Raw genomic sequence first — 19,891 nt, 5'->3', positions numbered from 1 at the left:
GCCTGTGTGCAGGAGGCTTCCTGGCAGAGTGGGGTGCCTCCGGGCACTTATCAGTGGAGCTACAGAGCTTCGGAACACTTGCCTCAGCAGGGCAGATGTGGGCCATGCCTGAGGAGCTGAGGGACCTCCACTCAGAATCCGGAGAGCATAGCCAATACTTAGAGGCTGGAGGGCAGGGTTATTGCGTAAATTGTTTCAGAGAACAGGGGATTATTTTCAAAGCTTTGAGGGCTAACGTAATGTGTTCTGCTGACTTGCTTGGTGCCTGTTATCCCTATAGTTTCTCCCACTTGTAATGGGAATGTCTAGCTTGTGCCTGTTCTGCCATTGTACCTTTGGAAGCAGATAACCTGTTTTGTAGATTTCACAGATGAAGAGGAATTTTTGGATTTGGGACTTGGAGTTAAGACTTTTGCTATGATATGATAGGGCGAATATGTTTTGCATGTCGCAAAGATGTGATTTTTGGGGGGCCAAAGGGTAGGATGTCATGGATTAAATTGTGTCCCCTCCAAAATATGTGTCAATTTAGTTAGGCCATGATTCCCCGTATTACGTGGTTGCCTTCCATTTTGTGATTGTAATTTTATGTAAAGAAGATCAGGGTGGGATTGTAACACTGCCCTTAGTCAGGCTGCCTCCCTGACCAGTGTAAATAGAGTTTCCCTGGGGTGTGGCCTGTACCACCTTTTACCTCTCAAGAGATAAAAGGAAAGGAAAGTAAGCAGAGAGTTGGGGACCTCATACCACCAAGAAAGCGGCACCAGAAGCAGAGCGTTTCCTTTGGACACAGGATTCCTGAGCCTGAGAAGCTCCTTGACCAGGGGAAGGAAGATTGAGGACAAGAACCTTCCTCCAGAGCTGACAGAGAGAGAAAACCTTCCCCTGGAGCTGACACCCTGAATTTGAACTTGTAACCTATTAGACTGTGAGAAAATAAATTTCCTTTTGTTAAAGCCATCCACTTGTGGTATTTCTGTTATGGTAGCACTAGATGACTAAGACATCTAGAGTACAAGTTATCTGCTTCCAAAGTACAACAGTGAAGCAGGCACAAGGTAGACATTTTCATTACAAATAGAAGAAACTGGAGGGAAAGAAGGAATACCAGACACCAAGCAAGTCAGCAGAACATATTACATTAGCTCTCGAGGCTTGAAAATAATTCTCTGTTCTCTGAGACCATTTAGGAAATGGCCCTGCCCTCCAGAATCTGGGCGTTGGCCACACTCTCAGGATTCTGGGTTGAGGCCCCTTGACCCTGGCCTTCAGCTCTGCCTTCCAGGCCCACTGGAATGCAACTCTGCTCCCTCAGCCCCAGCAGAAACCTGTTCTTCTGCCCCTTGGGCATGGCAGCCCAACTCTATGAATTCTGGCCCCATCCCACTGGCACTCATGAAAGGCAACCCCACATTCCAGAACCGAGTTGGTGAAGATCTGACTGAAACCTAAGAGTCTGTGACCCTACCCTTTGAGACAGTTTTGGCTTCCTAGATCCTTGGCCTCTCAGTCCCTTGGGCTATTAGCCTCTCAAGCCTTTTGGGACAGCCTGATGACTTGCCCTGCTCTGACAAGCATTCCAAAGCCCTTTAGCTCTATCAATGTGTCTGGAGGCACCCCACTAAACCAGGAAGCCTCCTGCCAGAAGGAACTCAGATCTCTTGCTCCCCGAGTTGGCTCCCACTTCCTCTAGTGCTGGTCTCCTGGTGCTGCTGCTGCTGTATCTTTGCTTCTGCTTCTTGTTGTCTTCACTTCTGAGACCTCACCAGAATTGTCTTTGATGTCCATAATTCCACCAACGGTCTCTTTAAGGCAATCTGGGCTTTCACTATCAGGCAGTGTAAAACTTTTCCAGCTTCAACCCATTACTCAATTCCAAAACCACTTCACGTTTTAGATATCTGTTAGAGCAGCACCCTACTCCCACTGCCAAATTCTGTCTTAGTCATCAATATTCCCCCGGGTCTTAGAGTTTCTCAGTGCAAGGACTCTGTGCCCAAAAGACAAGCTCCACTCCTGGCTCTTCATTTTTGGTGGTAATGAGGGCCCTTTCCTCTCTGCTTGCTTCTTATATATATGCAATAGAATGGATCACTTTTGTGTGGCTTTTCTAGCCATGGGCTTGTAACCCCCACCCAGGTGACTAGGTGGGACTGTGTGATAGGGTAACTGTGGCCCACCAAAGGAATTTGTCAGTGTTGCCATCCTGCTGGGCTTGAAATGAGCCATGCCAGAGGTGGGAAAGAGAAGATTCCTGTACCACCAAGGAAGAACAGCCAGGAACCAGCACATCCTTTGGACCTGGGATCCCTGCACTGAGAAGCCCCTGGAATCAGGAGACACAGAGAAAGGGAGAGAGAGCTATAACACTGAAGGCAGTGAGAAGCGGCGGAGACACATTAACAAAAGACAGCATGGTGGGCTTCCCAGCCCTCAAAAAAAGAAAGCTGACTGCCTTTGGGCAGAGGCTGAAGGCCAGGGAGAGAGACGTCTGTAAGCACGGCTGGGAAGAGGCTGTCTTGATGAAAACTTGTGTCCTGGGTGTTCCTGAGCCTGAATTGTAACCTGTTATTTCCCTAATAAACCCCATAATCATGAGTATGGTCTGTGAGTTCTGCATGGCCACTGCAATGAATTACTGAACCCAGCAGGGAAGTAGAGAGTGCCGTGGAAGAGACAGTTGGTGTCAGAATTGGTACAGATGGTGGAGACAGGAGACATGTCTGACCTCTGCCTCACAGGAATTAGCCTTGGGCTGTTGATCTTGATTCTCCTTCCCCCTCATAAAGTTATAGGAGGCCAGACACCGCCACGACACCATTTTTACAATATCTCAAAAGAGATTGACTCAAGATGCAACCTAATCCTTTAGATTGTGTCCTGGCTCATTAACATAACTGCCTATAACCCTGCCTCATTAACATCATAGAGGTTAGCATTTATAACACATGTGAAAATTACTTCAGATTACAAAAATGGTGGAAAACCACACAATACTGGGAATCATGACCCAGTCAAGTTGACAAACATTTCTGGGGGACATGATTCAAACTATAACACACATCCGCACTGAATCATACAATATCATTGAGGTAATATAATTTAAACAATACTTTAAAGTTGCATGGCTTCAGAGTGGCATTACCATTTGAATAAATTTGAGTTACTATGACTAAGAAGAAATGTTATCCAAAAGAGGTAAAAGCTAGCTGTGGAATGCAGGAAAACAATAACAGCTGGACAAACCCGTAATGATAATTGTAGTGGGCAGTTCATTTATTCAAGATGTCAGACAACATGTAAAGTAAAATAGTACAGTAAATAAGGTTGACAGAGCCAAACAATTTACATTATTGACCAACTTCAAAAACATTTCTCATGTATTCCTAGTTTAGAAAAGCTTCCTGGTCACATACCGCAGATTTCAGCCACAGTTGCACAATGTATTTTATGATCATTTGCATTACCTAGGATGATTTCAGCTAGGAGTGATTAAAAACAAACAACTGATTCAGACTGGTTTGAACAGTAGGAAAACATATGGACTAATATAATCGAAAATCAAAGGGAGGGCAGAGTTTGAGTGTGGCTGATCTGGCACACAAAGAAGGTCATCAAGTCCCAAGTTCTTTCTGTCTCTCTGCTCTGACCTCCACAGTCATCTTCCAAGATTAATCCCCAACTTGGTCCCAGGGTGGCTAACAGAAACAACTGAGGATACTTGGGTATTTTTCCCAGCAAAGGTAAGAGAGAGGGTGGCTTTCAGAAGTTTTTCTAGAACAGTGAACAGAAACTTGCCCACATTCTCCCTGCAAATCACTGTCAGAGACTCAATATCCTAAACGTTGCTTGTGCCTATCTCTGAGCCAAAAAGTAAAAGATGGCAGTGGAATTAGCATTAGAATTACCAGGCTCAACTTCGAAGCTTTCTCTGAGAGGCACATAAACTACTCAGCCGAGAAGTAGGTACCTAAATAATATTAGAATTCACTTTGGAGGGAGAAAGAAGATAATAGATTCTGACAAGTGAACAGCATGTCCACTATACCATCCTAAAGGGGAACATATTAATATATACATGTGATGTCTGTAAACATATAGGGAAAAAAAAGTATTCACCAAAAAGATAAAATCCAATGATCCAGTTTATTGTTCACTTGTTGCCAAATGACAGATATGACTCAAGAAGTTCAAGGATGTGCGAATGAATGGGGTTTTCTTGCCTGGCACTCAGGGAGACACTCACGGCCTCATCAGCTGCACTTTAAGCTATGCCTCCTTAGCTTTCTTTGTCTGCATGGAGCCATATCATTTTCTCTGAGCAGAGTTCCCTATTTGATGGCACGGGCCTGACATTCTCAGGCTTTGAAGTGACTGAATCATTTGAAATAGAGTGCACGATGTTTCCGTCAGCTGGGTAAGGCTTGCCCCACAGAATATACAGCCTAATCTTCTAGAGCACCAGTACTTTTTTTCTCTTCAAATTTTTGACTGGCCTAGTGCTTTTTTTTTTTTTAGTGCTTAGTAGACAAGAACTTTCCCCAATCTTCTAACTTTCTCCAACCTCAGGCCATAATTAAATGGAAGATGGCTTCTAGCTCATTCGATAATTTTTAAAAATAGGTTTCATTAGTCTTTTCTATTATAATCCAATAGTTGAATAACTAAGAACCTTAAATTACCAAAAGTTAAGTTAAAAACAATTGTTTTAACGGGCAAGAAAGGTGTTGAACACAGAAAATTGGAGAACAGCTCTAATCAAGTTTTTTACCCAAAGATATTTCAATGTTAAAGGAGTTTTATTGTTCTGAGAACATAGTTATAAAGTCGAAACATCATTGATCAAGTCCAAATCAATCATCATAGTGTTTCTTATACATATAACTCTTTAAATACATTTTTGTATTCAAAAAAGCCCTTAAATAAAGTAATGATATTATCTGCAGAATTTTTTTTTTATACAGATGCAGTGTCTTTTCCTAATTTCTGCTAATTTTGGATCTTGCTTAGTGATAAACAAATACAGTGTCACAAACTATGAAATAAATACATAAAAGTATAGAGCACCCCTAATTTAGTCAGTTGAATCATATTCAATCCTGGGAACATAAAATAGCCTGCTCTGAGGGTGGGGGAAATGGCAAGAATAGATTTATATTAGATCTCCTTTTCTATTAGTTATGGTAAAGACTAAAGCAAAGTTATCCAAAATGTAGTGGCTTTAATGGAGATGGAAGGTTATCTCTCTCTCCTATGTAAAAATCCAGGAAGGGTAGGCAGACTTGGCTCCGTGACATTCAGAGGTCATGACATGACAAGTGGGGCCACTCTACCATCCTTCAGGGCATTATCCTCATCTGCACACTGAGTCACAGCCCTGTCCAGGTCCCACCAGTAGGAAGGAGGAAGAGCATGGAGGAGCACTTACCCAGCGTTATAAGGCTCAGCCTGGAGGTGGCACAAGTTTCTTCTGCTCACATCCCACCCATGAGCACTCAGCCACACGTTTACTCTGGCTGCAAGAGAGGATCAGGAAGGGTAGGCGCTGGCTTATGGTTGTAATTTTATTTTTCCCATGGAGGAAGGGCAGAACTGATACTGCAGGACAAGTAGCCGTCTCTGACAAAATATTTATAAACACTGACATTTTGCTCTTATTCTGTCATATACTTGCATTCGAGAAATTAAGCCAACTAGAATTTTATAAGTTTGAAAGAAAAAATTAATCAGATTCAATTTAATTTTAGATTATTGCCTGTTAATTATTACATCACTTCTTAGCTGTTATAGTGTTCTTTGATAAATAAGTTCTGAGGAAGAAAACTAATATTTGTAAAAAACCCAAAAAACTCAAAGTGTTCACTAAGCCTAAAAAAATGGAATCACCCTGGCTTATGAGCAGAGCTAAATGATTAAGTGGTCTACCCACTCAAGGAAACCCTGGTGGCGCAGTGGTTAAGAGCTAAGCTAACCAAAAGGTCGGCTGTTCAAATCCACCAGGTGCTCCTTGGAAACTTTATGGGGCAGTTATACTCAGTCCTACAGGGGCACTACGAGTCGGAATCGACTCAACTGCAACAGGTTTAGTTTTTTTTGTTGTTTTAAGCACTCAGATTTCCATGACTACTCCCATCACGAGCGTGGATTCAGTGATGTGTGGTGACAGCTTCAAGGCAAATACTTTGGATGCACAAACCATTTCAATTTTCCTGTTTCTCCCAACTTCTTGCTTATAATTCCTTGTTCCTCAGATACAATTTGTTAGAAATTTAAATTATTACTTCTTTGAAAAACACATGTTTTATAGAATTTCAAATTCAAAAGTAGAATAGGCAGGTGTTTTCCTCCACAAAAAGACGAAGCATACTCACTTTTAAGGAAAATACCTTGAATGGAAAATTCTGAAGAAAAATTCTTTTCGAATTCAAATTTGATTGGAAGAACTGTGTGTGTGGGGAGGCGGGGAGGTATGGGTAGAAGCCCAGAAGATGACAAAGTCTCTCCTAGTCTAAATAAGAATAATATCTTTCTAAGCAATAGCAAATTGGGATACAAACACCATTATAGTTAGCTGGAACCCTTCTAAATTTAGGGGAGAGGTAGTGTAAATTTAGAGGTAAGAGTGATAAGGATTCTGCTAACATAGAATTTTTAGAGTTCTATAGATCCAGAGATTTTCTAAGGATATATTACACCTCTATCAGCAACTCTAGACCCCACTCTATGCTTTTGAATTTAGCTTGAGGAGTGGATAAATTATACACATGCACATACGTAAATATGCATACTTTTTTTTTCATATTACTTCACCTCACTATAGCTTTCTAACATCAGTTTACAGACAACATAGGCTATCTTATTACAAAATATTGGGAAACAAATCTGATCTTCGCAGTTCAGGTTAATGATGATCAAAAATAAAAATTCAGAAACTACCATTGCAGACAAAAATTATTCAGTATCATCCTTTTTCATCAAAGGTTGTAGAATCACAACAAGGAAAAGGAGCTGAAGTCAGTCTATTCTTATTGTTGTTAGCTGTCCTCGAATTGGCTCCGAACTCATGGCAACACAACCCCATGTATGATAAAGAGAAGTCTGCCCCTAACATAGTTAGAACTGTTTTCTTCAGATTTTATAGCTTTCTAATCTTTGAATGTGTTTCTATTACAATGATCAGTTGGTAATTTTTACCCTTATTATGAAGCATCTATGGCACAGTGGTTAAGTAAGAGGGCTGCTAACCAAAAGGCTGGCAATTCAAATCCACCAGCCGCATGTTAGAAACCCTATGGGGCAGTTCTACTCTGTCCCCTAGGGTTGCTGTGGGCCAGAATCGACTTGATGGCCACGAGTTTGGTTTTTTGGTTTGTGTACCATTGCAATAGGATTGAGCTGCTTAGCTTCCTTCAAGATGAATAATCTTTCATTGCATAATGTTTTTCTTTTCCAACTCATTTTAGTATATTTGTGGCCACAGCACACATGAACTGTGTGAAATGCATAACAACTTTTTAAAATGACCTTCAAAGAATACATACAACTTTTAAAAATCTACTGCTAATAAAAGTAAGTTATAGCTCCTATGGACAGCATCTATGGTAAAGCCAAAAGAGGGCCAAGTCGTCCCCGGTTTGGAATGGCTTCTGAAAATTCAGGATCTTCCTCACTGAAGATGCACTTGTATGTCTTAGGACATGCCTATAGTCAGCTTTCAGGTTCTGCAAGGAATCTGGCATGAAATCACAGAATTTTAAATGAGTGTTTCATTGTGGTATGGTGAATGAGCAAATTTTAAAATGTGCTTTATTGGGGGATTTCACTTCCAATAAGTTTCTAATAATCATTGAAGAGTTTCCTGATATTTTAGTTTTCCATCTTGTATCGAAAGAAAAGCAAATATGTGTTGCTACAAATTTCTGAAGAAAGGTGGTGAATGGATATTTGAGGCCATCTGGAGCCTTACGCCCATTGTGGGAGTTGAGTTGCCTGCTAGGGACCTACATCTCTGACATTATCGAGGCTAAGATCCTTACCTGTGTAAGCAGAAATCCTGTTTCAGGGATCTTGTGGAAAACAGAGAAACACAGAGATACTGTCCATTTCAGTTTCCACGTAGAGATACCTGTCCAACTGAATGAGGGTCTCATCTTGCTACCTTTTCCTGGGATAGGGAGAGCTTCAAGGCTGAGTACTCCAGCAGCTCAAGCAGACCACAGCAGCCACGCAAGATGGAACTGAATGGAGGAGAAAACAGGAAGATAACTGTCATCTGGGCGGACTCTGCCTTTTCCCTTAGCGTGTTATGACCACAGATATTTATTGGTAACAGTAGGAGGGAACTGGTAGGCAGCTTGGAAATGAACTGACTTGCCATAAAGCTTAACAGCATCATTCCAAGATCATTAGTTTCAAAAACACTTTTGAGTTATTAAATAACCTCTCTTGATATATTTTTATCAATGTACTTTAGCTTAATGGATAAAAATTGAACTCAGATTTGGAGTCAGACTGCCTGAGCTCAAAATGGGCTTCACCACTTACTTTGAGAAGTTATTTCACTTCCCTGCATCTTAGTTTCTTGAGGAAATGCGGATAAAAATAATACAGGGTAGCAGGGAGGATAAAATGAATGCTTAGCCGGTGCCTGTCAACAAAAGTACTGACAAATATTAGTTACTATTGTTATCTTTTATGTAAAACCAATGCTTTGCCATTGATCTCTGAAACTAAAACTTCAGGCCCCTGGTAATGTGTTTGCAAAATCTGAACTCCACTAGCAATTCATCTTCTTTCTAGTCACAGTTAGTTCTGTTCCAGAAATCTTTCGAGATTCCACTTACTATCAGGACTATCCAACTTTGTGCCTATCTTTCAATTTTCTACATTTCCCCATTTTCGAAATGTGTGACATGGCTGAAGTTGGTAGATACTAAGCCTAGTCTCATTGGCTTAGTATCTACCTTTAAGCGTTCTTGCCTGTTTTTGTTCTGTATTATTCTCCCCAAGAACCATCTAATGGCATGGAGTGGACCTGACCTTTCATTTTATTCCTCCCATTATTATTACAACTTAGCTGGCAAGAATCTCATAGAGACAAGGAACTATAAAGCTTAAAATTTCAATCCTTTTATTTTATAGATGACAAGTTGAAGCCCTCCTCTGCCCAAAATTGACTGGCTCTCAAAGTTCCACAAATATTTTTTCACTAATGCTGCAGGGCTAAACTTCAGACTCTGTGGTTCTCTTACATTTTTTTTTTTCCAGCAGTTTTAGGATTATAGAAAAATGAGCAGAAAAAAGAGTTCCAAAATATTCCCTTTCTGCCTGCCCACACTTTCCCCTATTATTAACATCTTGCATTGGTGAGGTACATTTGTTTTAATTGATAAACTAATATATCATCATTTACTAAAGTTCATAGTTTACATTAGGATTCACTCTTAGTGTTGTACAGTTGTATGGGTTTTGACAAATGGATAATGTCATGTCCACCATTACAATATCATACAGAATTATTTCACTGCCTAAAACATTTCTTGTGCTCCACCTATTCATCTCTTTCTCCTCCTGCCCACTCCCAGTATCCCTGGCAACCACTGATCTTCTGACTGTCCCCACAGTGCTAACTGAAAGCTTGGTGGTTGGAACCCAACAGCTGCTCTGTGGGAGAAAAGACCTGGCAATTTGCTCCCTTAAAGTTTACAGCCTAGAAACCTTATGGTGCAGTTCTACTCTGTCATATAGGTTCACTGCGAGTCAGAATCGACTAGAGGGCACACGACAACAACATAGTTTTGACTTTGCAGGAAGGTCAAATAGTTGGAATCAGACATTATGGAGCCCTTTTAACTGTTTTCTATTACTTAAAATTATACATTTAAAGTTCTCCTATGTCTTTTCATGGCTTAACAGCTCATTTCTTTTTATTGCTGAATAATATTCCACTGTACAAATGTGTCATGGTTTGTTTATGAATTCACCTATTGAAGGACACTCTGGTTGCTCACAACTTTTGACAATTATTCAATAAACATTCATGGGCAGTTTTTTGTGTGCCATAAGTTTTCAATTTATTTGCGTGCGATCGCTAAGTCGTATGGTAAGCCAATGATTAGATCTGTAAGCAACTGCCAGACTTCCAAAGTGGCTGAAGTTTTTGCATTCTTATCAACAATGAACGTATTTGTGTTGCTCTACATCCTCACCAGCATTTGCAGTTGTCAGTGTTTTCAATTTAGCCATTCTAATAGGTGTGTGAATAAGGAAGACCGAAGAAGAATTGACGCCTTCGAATTGTGGTGTTGGCAAAGAATATTGAACATACCATGGACTGCCAAAAGAACGAACAAATTTGTCTTAGAAGAAGTACAACCAGAACGCTCCTTAGAAGCAAGAATGACGAGACTGCATCTTACATACTTTGGACATGTTGTCAGGAGGGATCAGTCCCTGGAGAAGGACATCATGCTTGGCAAAGTACAGGGTCAGCAGAAAAGAGGAAGACCCTCAACGAGGTGGATTGACACAGTGGCTGCAACAATGAGCTCAAGCATAACAACAAACGCAAGGGTGGCTCAGGACCCGGCAGTGTTTCATTCTGTTGTGCATAGGGTCGCTATGAGTTGTAACAGACTAGACGGCGCCTAACAACAACAACAATAGGTGTGTAAGGAGCACTGGTATAGTGGTATCTCACTGTTGTTTTAATTTTCAATTCACTAAGGATATTGATTATGTTTTCACATGCTTATATGTCATCTGTGTATCTTTTTGGTGAAAGGTCTGTTTATATCTTTTGCTCATTTTTAAATTGGGTTGTTTATTTCTTGTTGAGTTTTAAAAGTTCTTTGTATATCTTGGATAGGAGTCCTTTTTCAGATACTTGTTTTGCAAATTCTTCATCCCAGTTTGTGGTTTGTCTTTTCATTCTCTTAACGGTGTTATTTGTAGTTCAGAAGTGTTTTGTTCTTCTTGTTGTTTTACAAAGTTTGCAATTTTAACCATTAAAAAAATTTTTTTTTAAGTGTACAATTCAGTGGCATTAAGTTACGTTAATAATGTTGTACAACCTTCACCACTATCTACTTCTAAAACTTTTCATCACCAAACAAATTCTGTGCCTCCTAAGCAGTAACTCCCCATTTCTCCCTCCCCTCAGTCCCTGGTAACCACTACTCTACCTTCTGTCTCTACGAATTGGCCTAGTCTATGTATTTCATGTAAGTGGAATTATGCAATATTTGTCTTTTTGTGTTCAACATTTCATTTAGCATAATATTTTTAGGACTCATTCATATCCTGGCACTTTTCCAAATTTCATTCTGCTTTATGTGTGATTAATATTCCATTGCATATACGTACTACATTCTGTTTACCCATTCTTCTGCTGATAGACAGCTGGGTAGCTTACACCTTGTGTCTGTTGTGGATAATACTGCAATGAACATTGGTGTACATGTATTGTTTGAGTTCCTGCTTTCAATTCTTTTGGGTATATACTAGTGGAATTTCTGGGTTACTTGGTAGGACTATGCTTCACTTTTGTAGGAACTGCCAAACTATTTTCCACAGGGGCTGCAACATATTACATTCTCACCAACAATGGATGAGGGCTTCGATTTCTTCACATCGTTGCCAGCACTTATTTTCCTTTCTTTTTTTAAATTTTTGTAATAGTCAACTCAGTGGATATAAAGTGGTATCTCATTGTGGCTTTAGTTTGCTTTTCCTTAATGACTATGGGTTGCTATGAGTCAGAATCGACTCCATGGCAGTGGATTTTTTGTTTGGTTTTAATGACTGATGGGAGCGCTGGTGGCGTGGTTATTAAGAGTTCAGGTGCTAACCAAAAAGGTCAACAGTTCAAATCCACTAGCCACCACTTGGAAACCCTGTGGGGCAGCTCTACTCTGTCCTGTAGAGTGGCTATGTGTCAGAACATACTTGATGGCACCTAATGACAACAATGACAATGATGCTTAGCATCTTTTCATGTGCTTATTGGCCATTTGTATACCTTCTTTGGAGAAATGTCTATTCAAGTTCTTTGCCCATTTTTTTTGCATGGGGGGATATTTGTCTTTTTGTTGTTGAGTTACAAGAGTTTTTTATATATTCTGGATACTAAACACATATATAATTTGCAAATATTTATCCCATTCTGTAGGTCTTTTCAATTTCTTAATAATATATTCTGATGCATTCGAGTTAATTTAAGTTGAATTTACCTATTTTTTCCTTTTGTTTCTCATGCTTTTGGTGCCATATCTAAGAATCCATCAGCAAATCTAAGGTCATGAAGATTTACTCCTATGTTTAGTTCTAAGAGTTTTGTGATTTTAGCTCTTTTATTAGGGTCTTGATCCATTTTGGGTTAATTTTTGTATATGATAAGGTATTCAACTTTATTCTTTTGAATGTTGAAATCAAGTTGTTCCAGCACCATTAGTTGAGACAACTATTTTTTCCCCATTAAATTATTTTGGCACACTTTTCAAAAATCATTTCATTCTACACGGACTTTCAGTTCTAATCTATTGGTCTATATGTCTACCCTTATGTCAATACCACACTGTTTTGATTACTTTAGCTTTGTAGTATGTTTTTTAAATCAGAAGTATGAGTCTTTCTAGTTTGTTCTCCTTTTTAAAGATTATTTTGGATATTTAGGGGCTTTTCAATTCAACACGAATTTGAGGATTGGCTTTCCTATTTCTGCAAAAAAAGGAGGTTAGAGTTTCTATAGAGATTGCATTCAATCTGTAGATTGCTTTGGAATCTTAACAATATTAAGTCTTCCATTCCAGGAACAGGAGAAGTCTTTACCTTTACTTAGATCTTCCTTAATTTCTCTCATCAATACTTTGTAGTTTTCAGTATAGAAGTCTTTTTCCTCCTTGTTTACATTTATTCCTAGGTATTTTATTCTTTTAGATGCTTTTATAAATGAAATTGTTTTCTTAATTCTGTTTTTGGTTTTTTCAAGCTGGTGTATAGCAACACAATTGATTTTTGTGTGCTGATCTTGTACCCTGAAACTTTAAAAAAAAAAAAATTAAACTTTAGTGAATTCATTTACTAGCTCTAATAACTTTCTTGTTGATTCATTGGAGTTTTCTATATGTTGGATTATGTCATCTGCAAACAAAAATAATTTACTTCTTCCTTGCCGACTTGGATCCTTTTCATTTCTTTTTCCTGCCTACTTGCCTTAGATAAAACTGCCAGTGTAATGTTGAGTAAAAAAAAAGAGTAGCAGTGATAAAATCAGGCATCCATGTCCTGTTCCTTATCTTAGGGGGTGAGGGGAGTTTTCAGTTTTTCATTAGTCAATACGAGATTAGATGTCAGTTTTTCATAAATGCCCTTTATTATACTGAGGAATTTCCCTTCTGTTCCTAATATGCAGGTTTTTTTTTTTTTAATCATAAAACATGTTGGAGTTTTTCCTAGTTATCTAGTGCTGCTATAACAGAAACACCACACAGTTTAGGAGGCTAGAAGTCTGAATTCAGGGCACCAGCTCCAGGGGAAAGCTTTCTCTTTCTGTTCGCTCTGGGGAAAGGTCCTTATTGTCAATCTTTCCCTGGTGTAGGAGCTTCTACGTGCAGAGACCCTGGGTCCAAAGAATGTGCTCTGCTCCTGGCTCTTCCTGCTTGGTGGTAATGCAGTCCCTCTCCTCTCTGCTCACTTCTCTCTTTTACATCACAAAAGAAACTGGCTCAAGACACAACCTAATCCTGTAGATTGTGCAGCCTCATTAACATAAATGCCTCTAAACCTGCCTCATTAACATCATAGAGGTTAGCATTTACAACACATAGAATAATTACATCAGATCACAAAATGGCAGACAACCACACAATAATGGAAATCATAGCCAAGTTGACACATATTTTGGGGTGGGATGATTCAATCCGTAACAGAGTTTGTCAACTGTCTTTTCAAGATCAGTTGAGATCATCAGGGTTGGTGTCTTTTTTTTTTTTTCCCTTTCTATTAATGTAATTATCTTCACTGGAGATTTTCATTTCTTCATATGGTTTTGAACTACTGTCTAGCATCTTTCATTCCAACTTGAAGAACTCCCTTTTGCATTTCTTGTAGGGTTGGTGATGTGGTAAAAAAAAAAAAAAAAAAAAATTCTTCAGCTTTTGTTTATTTGAGAATGTCTTAATTTCTTCCTTATGTCTGAAAGGCATTTTTGGAAGATATCAAATTCTAGTTGAACAGTTTTTTCCCCACCTTTCAGTCCTTTAAATATGCCATCCCATTGACTTCTGGACTTCACAGTTTCTAATGAGGATCACTTATATGTGATAAGTTGGTTTTTTGCTGCTGTCAAGATTCTCTCTTGTCTTCGACTTTTGACAGTTTGATTATAATGTGTGTTGCTACCGATCTCTTTTCAGTTTTTTCCTAGTTGGAAGTTATTGGATTTCTAAGATGTATACATTCATGCCTATCATTAAATTTTGGAATTTTAGCCATTATTTCTTCAAATAGTCTTTCTGCCCCATTTTCTCTCTCTTCTCCATCTTTTTATCCCTTATTACGTGTGTTGGTTCACTTCATCGTGTTTCACCCATACTTGAGGCTCTGTTCACTTTTCTTCTTTTTTATTTCTGGCCTTCAGATTCAATAATTTCAATTGTCTTATGTTCAAGCTTGCTGATTCATTATTTTGCATGCTCTTTTTTTAAATCTACTATATGATCCTTCTGGTATATTTATCTTTTTAGTTATTGTACTTTTTAGCTCCTGAATGTGTTCTTTTTTTTTTTAATAAATGCGATTTTTTATTGATACTTTCATTTTGTTTATACATAATTTCTCTGATTTCCTTGTTTTTGACCATGTTTTTCTTTAGTCCTTTGAGCATATATAAGGTAATTGTTTTAAGGTCTTCATCTAATATGCCCAATTTCTGGGTCTCTTCACTGTATTTCTATCACATTATTATGTTCCTCTAATGGGCTGTTCCTATTTCTCTGCATGCATTTATTGAAAATAGCACATTTGAATATTACTATGTGTTAATCTGGAAATAAGATTCTTCCTCTTCCTCAAGTTATGCTTCCCTTTTTTTTTTTTTTTTGATTGTTTTAGAAGCTGTAGTAGTAGTTTGCGTTAGCAACTCTACTGAACAATTTTTGGAAAGACAGTATTCCTTGACATGTGTAGTCAGTGATATATTTGCTCCTTTAGATTCCCTTGAATGCTAGGTGTTAAAACAAAAACAAAAGCGAAAAAAGTACACCTTTCCTAGTCTGTGCAGATCACTTTTGTGCTGGGGAACTCCTTCAACACTTAGCCAGTTTTACAGGGAGCCTAGGATCAGGATAAAGTGAATGCTTAGGATTTTCTCAGGTCTTTTTTCAGCATGAATCTTTCCCTAGGCATGAGTGTACTTTTCTAAATTCCCCCATATACTAGTGGTTTTGAATGCTCTGTCTTCTCAATGAAACACTTTCCTTAGCTTTGCCTCCCAGTCCTTAGGAAGTCTATTCTATGTCTCAATCACACTCTTTTGCCACAGGTGGTTACAAGTTGATCATTTGCCTTACAGTGTTCCTGCACTGCCTCCCACTTTTTGCCCTGCATGAATTCTGAGACAGGCGAAACAAATACATGCTCCTTGATTCAGTCCTTTAGTTAACCATCCAACAGGTTAGAACAGAGAAAATCAATAATTTGTGAATATGCTCTGCTCCTTCTGGAACCAAGGTCAAGAGTCCTACACTGGGAATGCTGGCAGCTATCCTCAAGCAGGTCACTGATCCAGGGAGATGGTGGGTCACAAGGAAGTAAAAATGCCACAATGCTTTCCAACAATTTTGAAGCTGTCTTTTTTCTTGATTCAGCATTTGCTTGATTTCCATACTTACCTTTGATAGCTTTCCAGGATCCTGAGAAATTGGTTCTGACAGTTTCTGGATGCTTCTGTTAGGTGACAGGAGTGTAGAGTTTCTTACTTACCATCTTGCTGATGTCACTCCTCAGAGCAGCAGCTTTTTATTTTATTAAAGTCAACTTATTTCTTGAATGGATCATGCTTTTGTTGCATTTAAAACTCATTGCCAAACCAAGGTCACTTAGATTTTCTCTATGTTATCTTCGAGAAGTTGTATATTTCCGCATTTTATATTAAGGTTTGTATGCGTGGGTTTATTTCTAGGCTATAATAAACCTATTGTGTTTCACTGATTTATCTGCCTATTCCTTTGTCAATTCCACAGTCTCGATCACTTTAACTTTATAGTAAAGCTTGACATTGGGTAGTGTCACTCTTCCTACTTTGTTCTTCTTCAGTGTCGTGTTGGCTATTCTTGGTCTTTTTGCTTTTCCATATAATCTTTAGGATAAGTATGTCAATATCCATACAATAACTTACTGGGATTTCAATTGAGAGTTTCCCATTGAATCTACAGAAAAAGTTGGGAAGAATTAACATCTTGATAATATTAAGTCTTCTATGCAAGAGTAAGAAATATCTCTCCTTTTATTTAGACCACTATTAATTTCTTTCATCAGACTTTTGTAGATTTCCTCATAGAGATCTTGTGCATAGTTCTGTTGGATTTATACATAAGTCTGACTGTCTTTCGTTCACCTTTTCCTTCCTTCAAGCTTTTGTTTATAATGTAAGTGATGTTGTATTTTCATTTCAAATTTCAGTTGTTAATTACTGGTATATATGAAAGCAATTGATTTTTGTATAAATTGACCTTGTATCCTATCTTGCTATAATCACTTAGTAGTTTCAAGGTTTTTCTTTTTTGTCTTTGAGATTTTCTATATAGACAATTATATCATCTGCAAACAATGAGTTTTATTTCTTCCTTCCTATATTATATACTTTTTATTTATTTCCCTTATCTTATTGCATTTGGTAGGATTTCCAGTATGATGTTTCATAGAACTGGTGAGAGGGGACATCCTTGTCTTGTGTAGATTTTTTGTAGATGTTCTTTATCAAGTTGCAGAAGTTCCCCTTCTGTTCCCAGTTTGCTGTGAGTTTTATCAAAATGGGTGTTGGGTATTGTCAAATACCTTTCATATCTTTCTGCATTTTTTGGAATAATCATATGATTTTTCTTCTTTAGCCTACTGATGTGATGAATTACATAACTGACTTTTGAATGTTACACCAGCCTTCCATATCAGGAATAAATCCCACTTGGTTATGATGTATAATTCTTTTTATACATTGTTGTATTCAAAATGCTAATATTTTGTGGAAAATTTTTGCATGTTTATACTTGAGATTTTTTGGTCTTTAATCTTCCTTCTAGTTATGTCTTTGTTTGGTTAGGGTATTAGGATAATGCTGGCCTTGTAAAATGAGTTAAAAAGTGTTCCCTCTGCTTCTGTTTTCTGGAGGAAATTGTAAAGAATTTGTATAATTTTTTTCTTAAATATTTGGTAGAATATTTAAGAATGATCTGGGCCTGGTGCTTTTTGTTTCAGAAGTTTATTAATTATTCCTTTGATTTCCTTAATAGATATAGACCCACTCAGATAATCTATTTCTCCTTGTGCAAGTTCTGATATTTTTCTTTGAAAGAATTAGTTGATTTCAAATTTATAGGCATAGAATTGCTCATAGTATTCCTTTACTATCCTTGTAATATTCATGGAAACAACAGTGGTGTAGTGGTTAAGAGCTACGGCTGCTAACCAAAGGGTTGGCAGTTCGAATCCACCAGACACTCCTTAGAAATCCTATGGGGCGGTTCTGCTCTGTCCTATAGGTTTGCTATGAGTCAGAATCGACTCGAAGGCAATGGATTTGGTTTGGTTTTGGTTTTAATATCCATAGGATTAGTTGTGATGGCCTTTTTTGGTTTCTAATATTAATAATTTGTGTCTTCTCTTTTTTTCTTGGTTAGCCTGGTTTGAGGTTCGTCAGGTTCACTGATCTTTCCCAAGAACCAGGCTTCGGTTTTACTGAATTTCTCTATTAATTTTCTCTGTTCGATTTCATTGTTTTCTGCTCTTTTTTACTTCTTCTGCTTATTTTGGATTTAATTTTCTCTTCTTTTTTGAGTTTCCTAAGGTGGAAGCCTAGATAAATGATTTTACATTTCTCTCTCTTTTTTTTTTTTTCCGGTTCCCCATTATCAGCTTTCCTGTCGCCTCTTGCCTTCTCATCCTTGCCCCTGGGCTGGTGTGCTCATTTAGTCTCATTTTGTTTATGGGCTTGTCTAATCATTGGCTGAAGGGTTAACCTCAGGAGTGACTTCAGTACTGAGTTAAAAGGGTGTCTGGGGGCCATACTCTTGGGGTTTCTCTGGTCTTTGTCAGACCAGTAAGTCTGGTCTTTTTTTTGTGAGTTAGAATTGTGTTGTACACTTTTGTCCATCTCTGTCTGGGACCCTCTGTTGTGATCCCTGTCAGAACAGTTGGTGGTGGTAGCCGGGTACCATCTAGTTGTGCTGGACTGAGTTTGGTGGAGGCTGTGATAGTTGTGGTCCATTAGTCGTTTGGACTAATCTTGCCCTTGTGTCTTTGGCTTTCTTCATTCTCCCTTGCTCCAGATGGGGTGGGACCAGTGAAGTATGGTAGATGGCCGCTCACAAGTTTTAAGAGCCCAGACTCTCTTCTTTTCTAATATATGCATTCAGCCCTATAAATATCCCTTTAAGCAACACTTTTGCTGCGTCCCACAAATTTCGATTTTCATTTAGTTCAAAATATTTTTTGATCTCTCTTGAAACTTCTTCTTTGACCCATGTGTTATTCAAAAATATGTTGTTTAATCTATTGATTTCTAGTTTAATTCCTTTGTGATCTGGAGCATACATTGCATGAATTGTATTATTTTAATTCTGAAGGAATATTTTATGACTCAGGATGTGGTCTATTTTTGTGAATGTACCATGTGAGCTTGAGAAGAATGCATATTCTGCTGTTGTTAGATGAAGTATTCTATAAATGTCGATTAGATCCAGTTGACTGATGGTGCTGTTCAACTATATGTCCTTACTGGTTTTCTGCCAGTTGGATCTGTCATTTACTCACAGAGGGAAGTCTCTAGCTATAATAGTGGATTTGCCTATTTCTCCTTGTAGTTCTATCAGTTTTTCTCTCATGCTTTGATGCTCTGTTGTTTTGTCCTCTTCTTAATGTACAACCTGTTTCCTATTCTAGCAAATAATTCTTAGAGAACAGTGAATAGAATACTCTCACCGGGTTTAATAAGTGACAAATAACAACATCTCAGTTTGTTATCTCTCCTAATAGATACAACATTAGCCTAAAACAATGGATGATGATTCCAACATCAAAATAGGCAGAGGAAATGATGGGTTCGAATACTGGGAGTTTCTCAGGAACATATAAATACTTATACAGGCACTACTTATTCTATCAGTGTCTGAAAGAAGAACATGTTCCTTGTTAAGGTCAATTCTGCCTGACATGGGATCTTACACAAGCTTTACGAAAGACTCCGTTAAGCCAGGCTAGTTTTAACTTGTTATAATTCTTTATTGTAATCAACTCTTATGGAGGATATTGTATATCGACAGAGGTAATAATTTTTTATCATTCTAGATTCTCTTTTACATAAGCTTCTGTAAAGACATATTACCTAAATTTTTATTTCCCTTTCATGTGGAACATTTAACTAAAAGTCAAAGATTACATGAAAAGAGCAAAAATTGGAATGAGATATATGATCACTCCTCTGTTCTTCATATATATGGTCAATAAGCATTTATAGGGTACCTATCACTCTTTTTTATCACTCACCAGAAAATGTGGTTGGCAGTAGAGATATATATTTTAATAAAATATTGTTTTTGTGAAGGAGTTTATAGTAAGTTAAGGGAAACAGAAAAATCAACATAAAAAGTAATAATGAGGTAATAATAGAAGTGTGTTC

General features: G+C 38.1%; 1 long non-coding RNA gene across 1 annotated transcript in view; it reads right to left on the bottom strand.

Moving 5' to 3' along the window:
- Positions 1-5,430: 5,430 nt before the first annotated feature.
- The window catches only part of LOC126076846 (uncharacterized), a 66,124-nt gene continuing 51,663 nt past the window's right edge, over positions 5,431-19,891 (bottom strand). Inside the window, exons 2-3 of the long non-coding RNA XR_007517614.1 lie at positions 8,037-8,237; positions 5,431-5,516 (exon numbers count right to left, since the gene is read on the bottom strand). This is a non-coding gene — a long non-coding RNA (uncharacterized LOC126076846). The remainder of the gene's footprint in view (positions 5,517-8,036; positions 8,238-19,891) is intronic.

This window comes from Elephas maximus, chromosome 5 (assembly GCF_024166365.1).
Source record: "Elephas maximus indicus isolate mEleMax1 chromosome 5, mEleMax1 primary haplotype, whole genome shotgun sequence".
NCBI classification, from domain to species: domain Eukaryota; kingdom Metazoa; phylum Chordata; class Mammalia; order Proboscidea; family Elephantidae; genus Elephas; species Elephas maximus.
The sequence above is the reverse complement of the archived record's forward strand: the minus strand, read 5'-3'. Positions and strand labels throughout refer to the sequence as shown.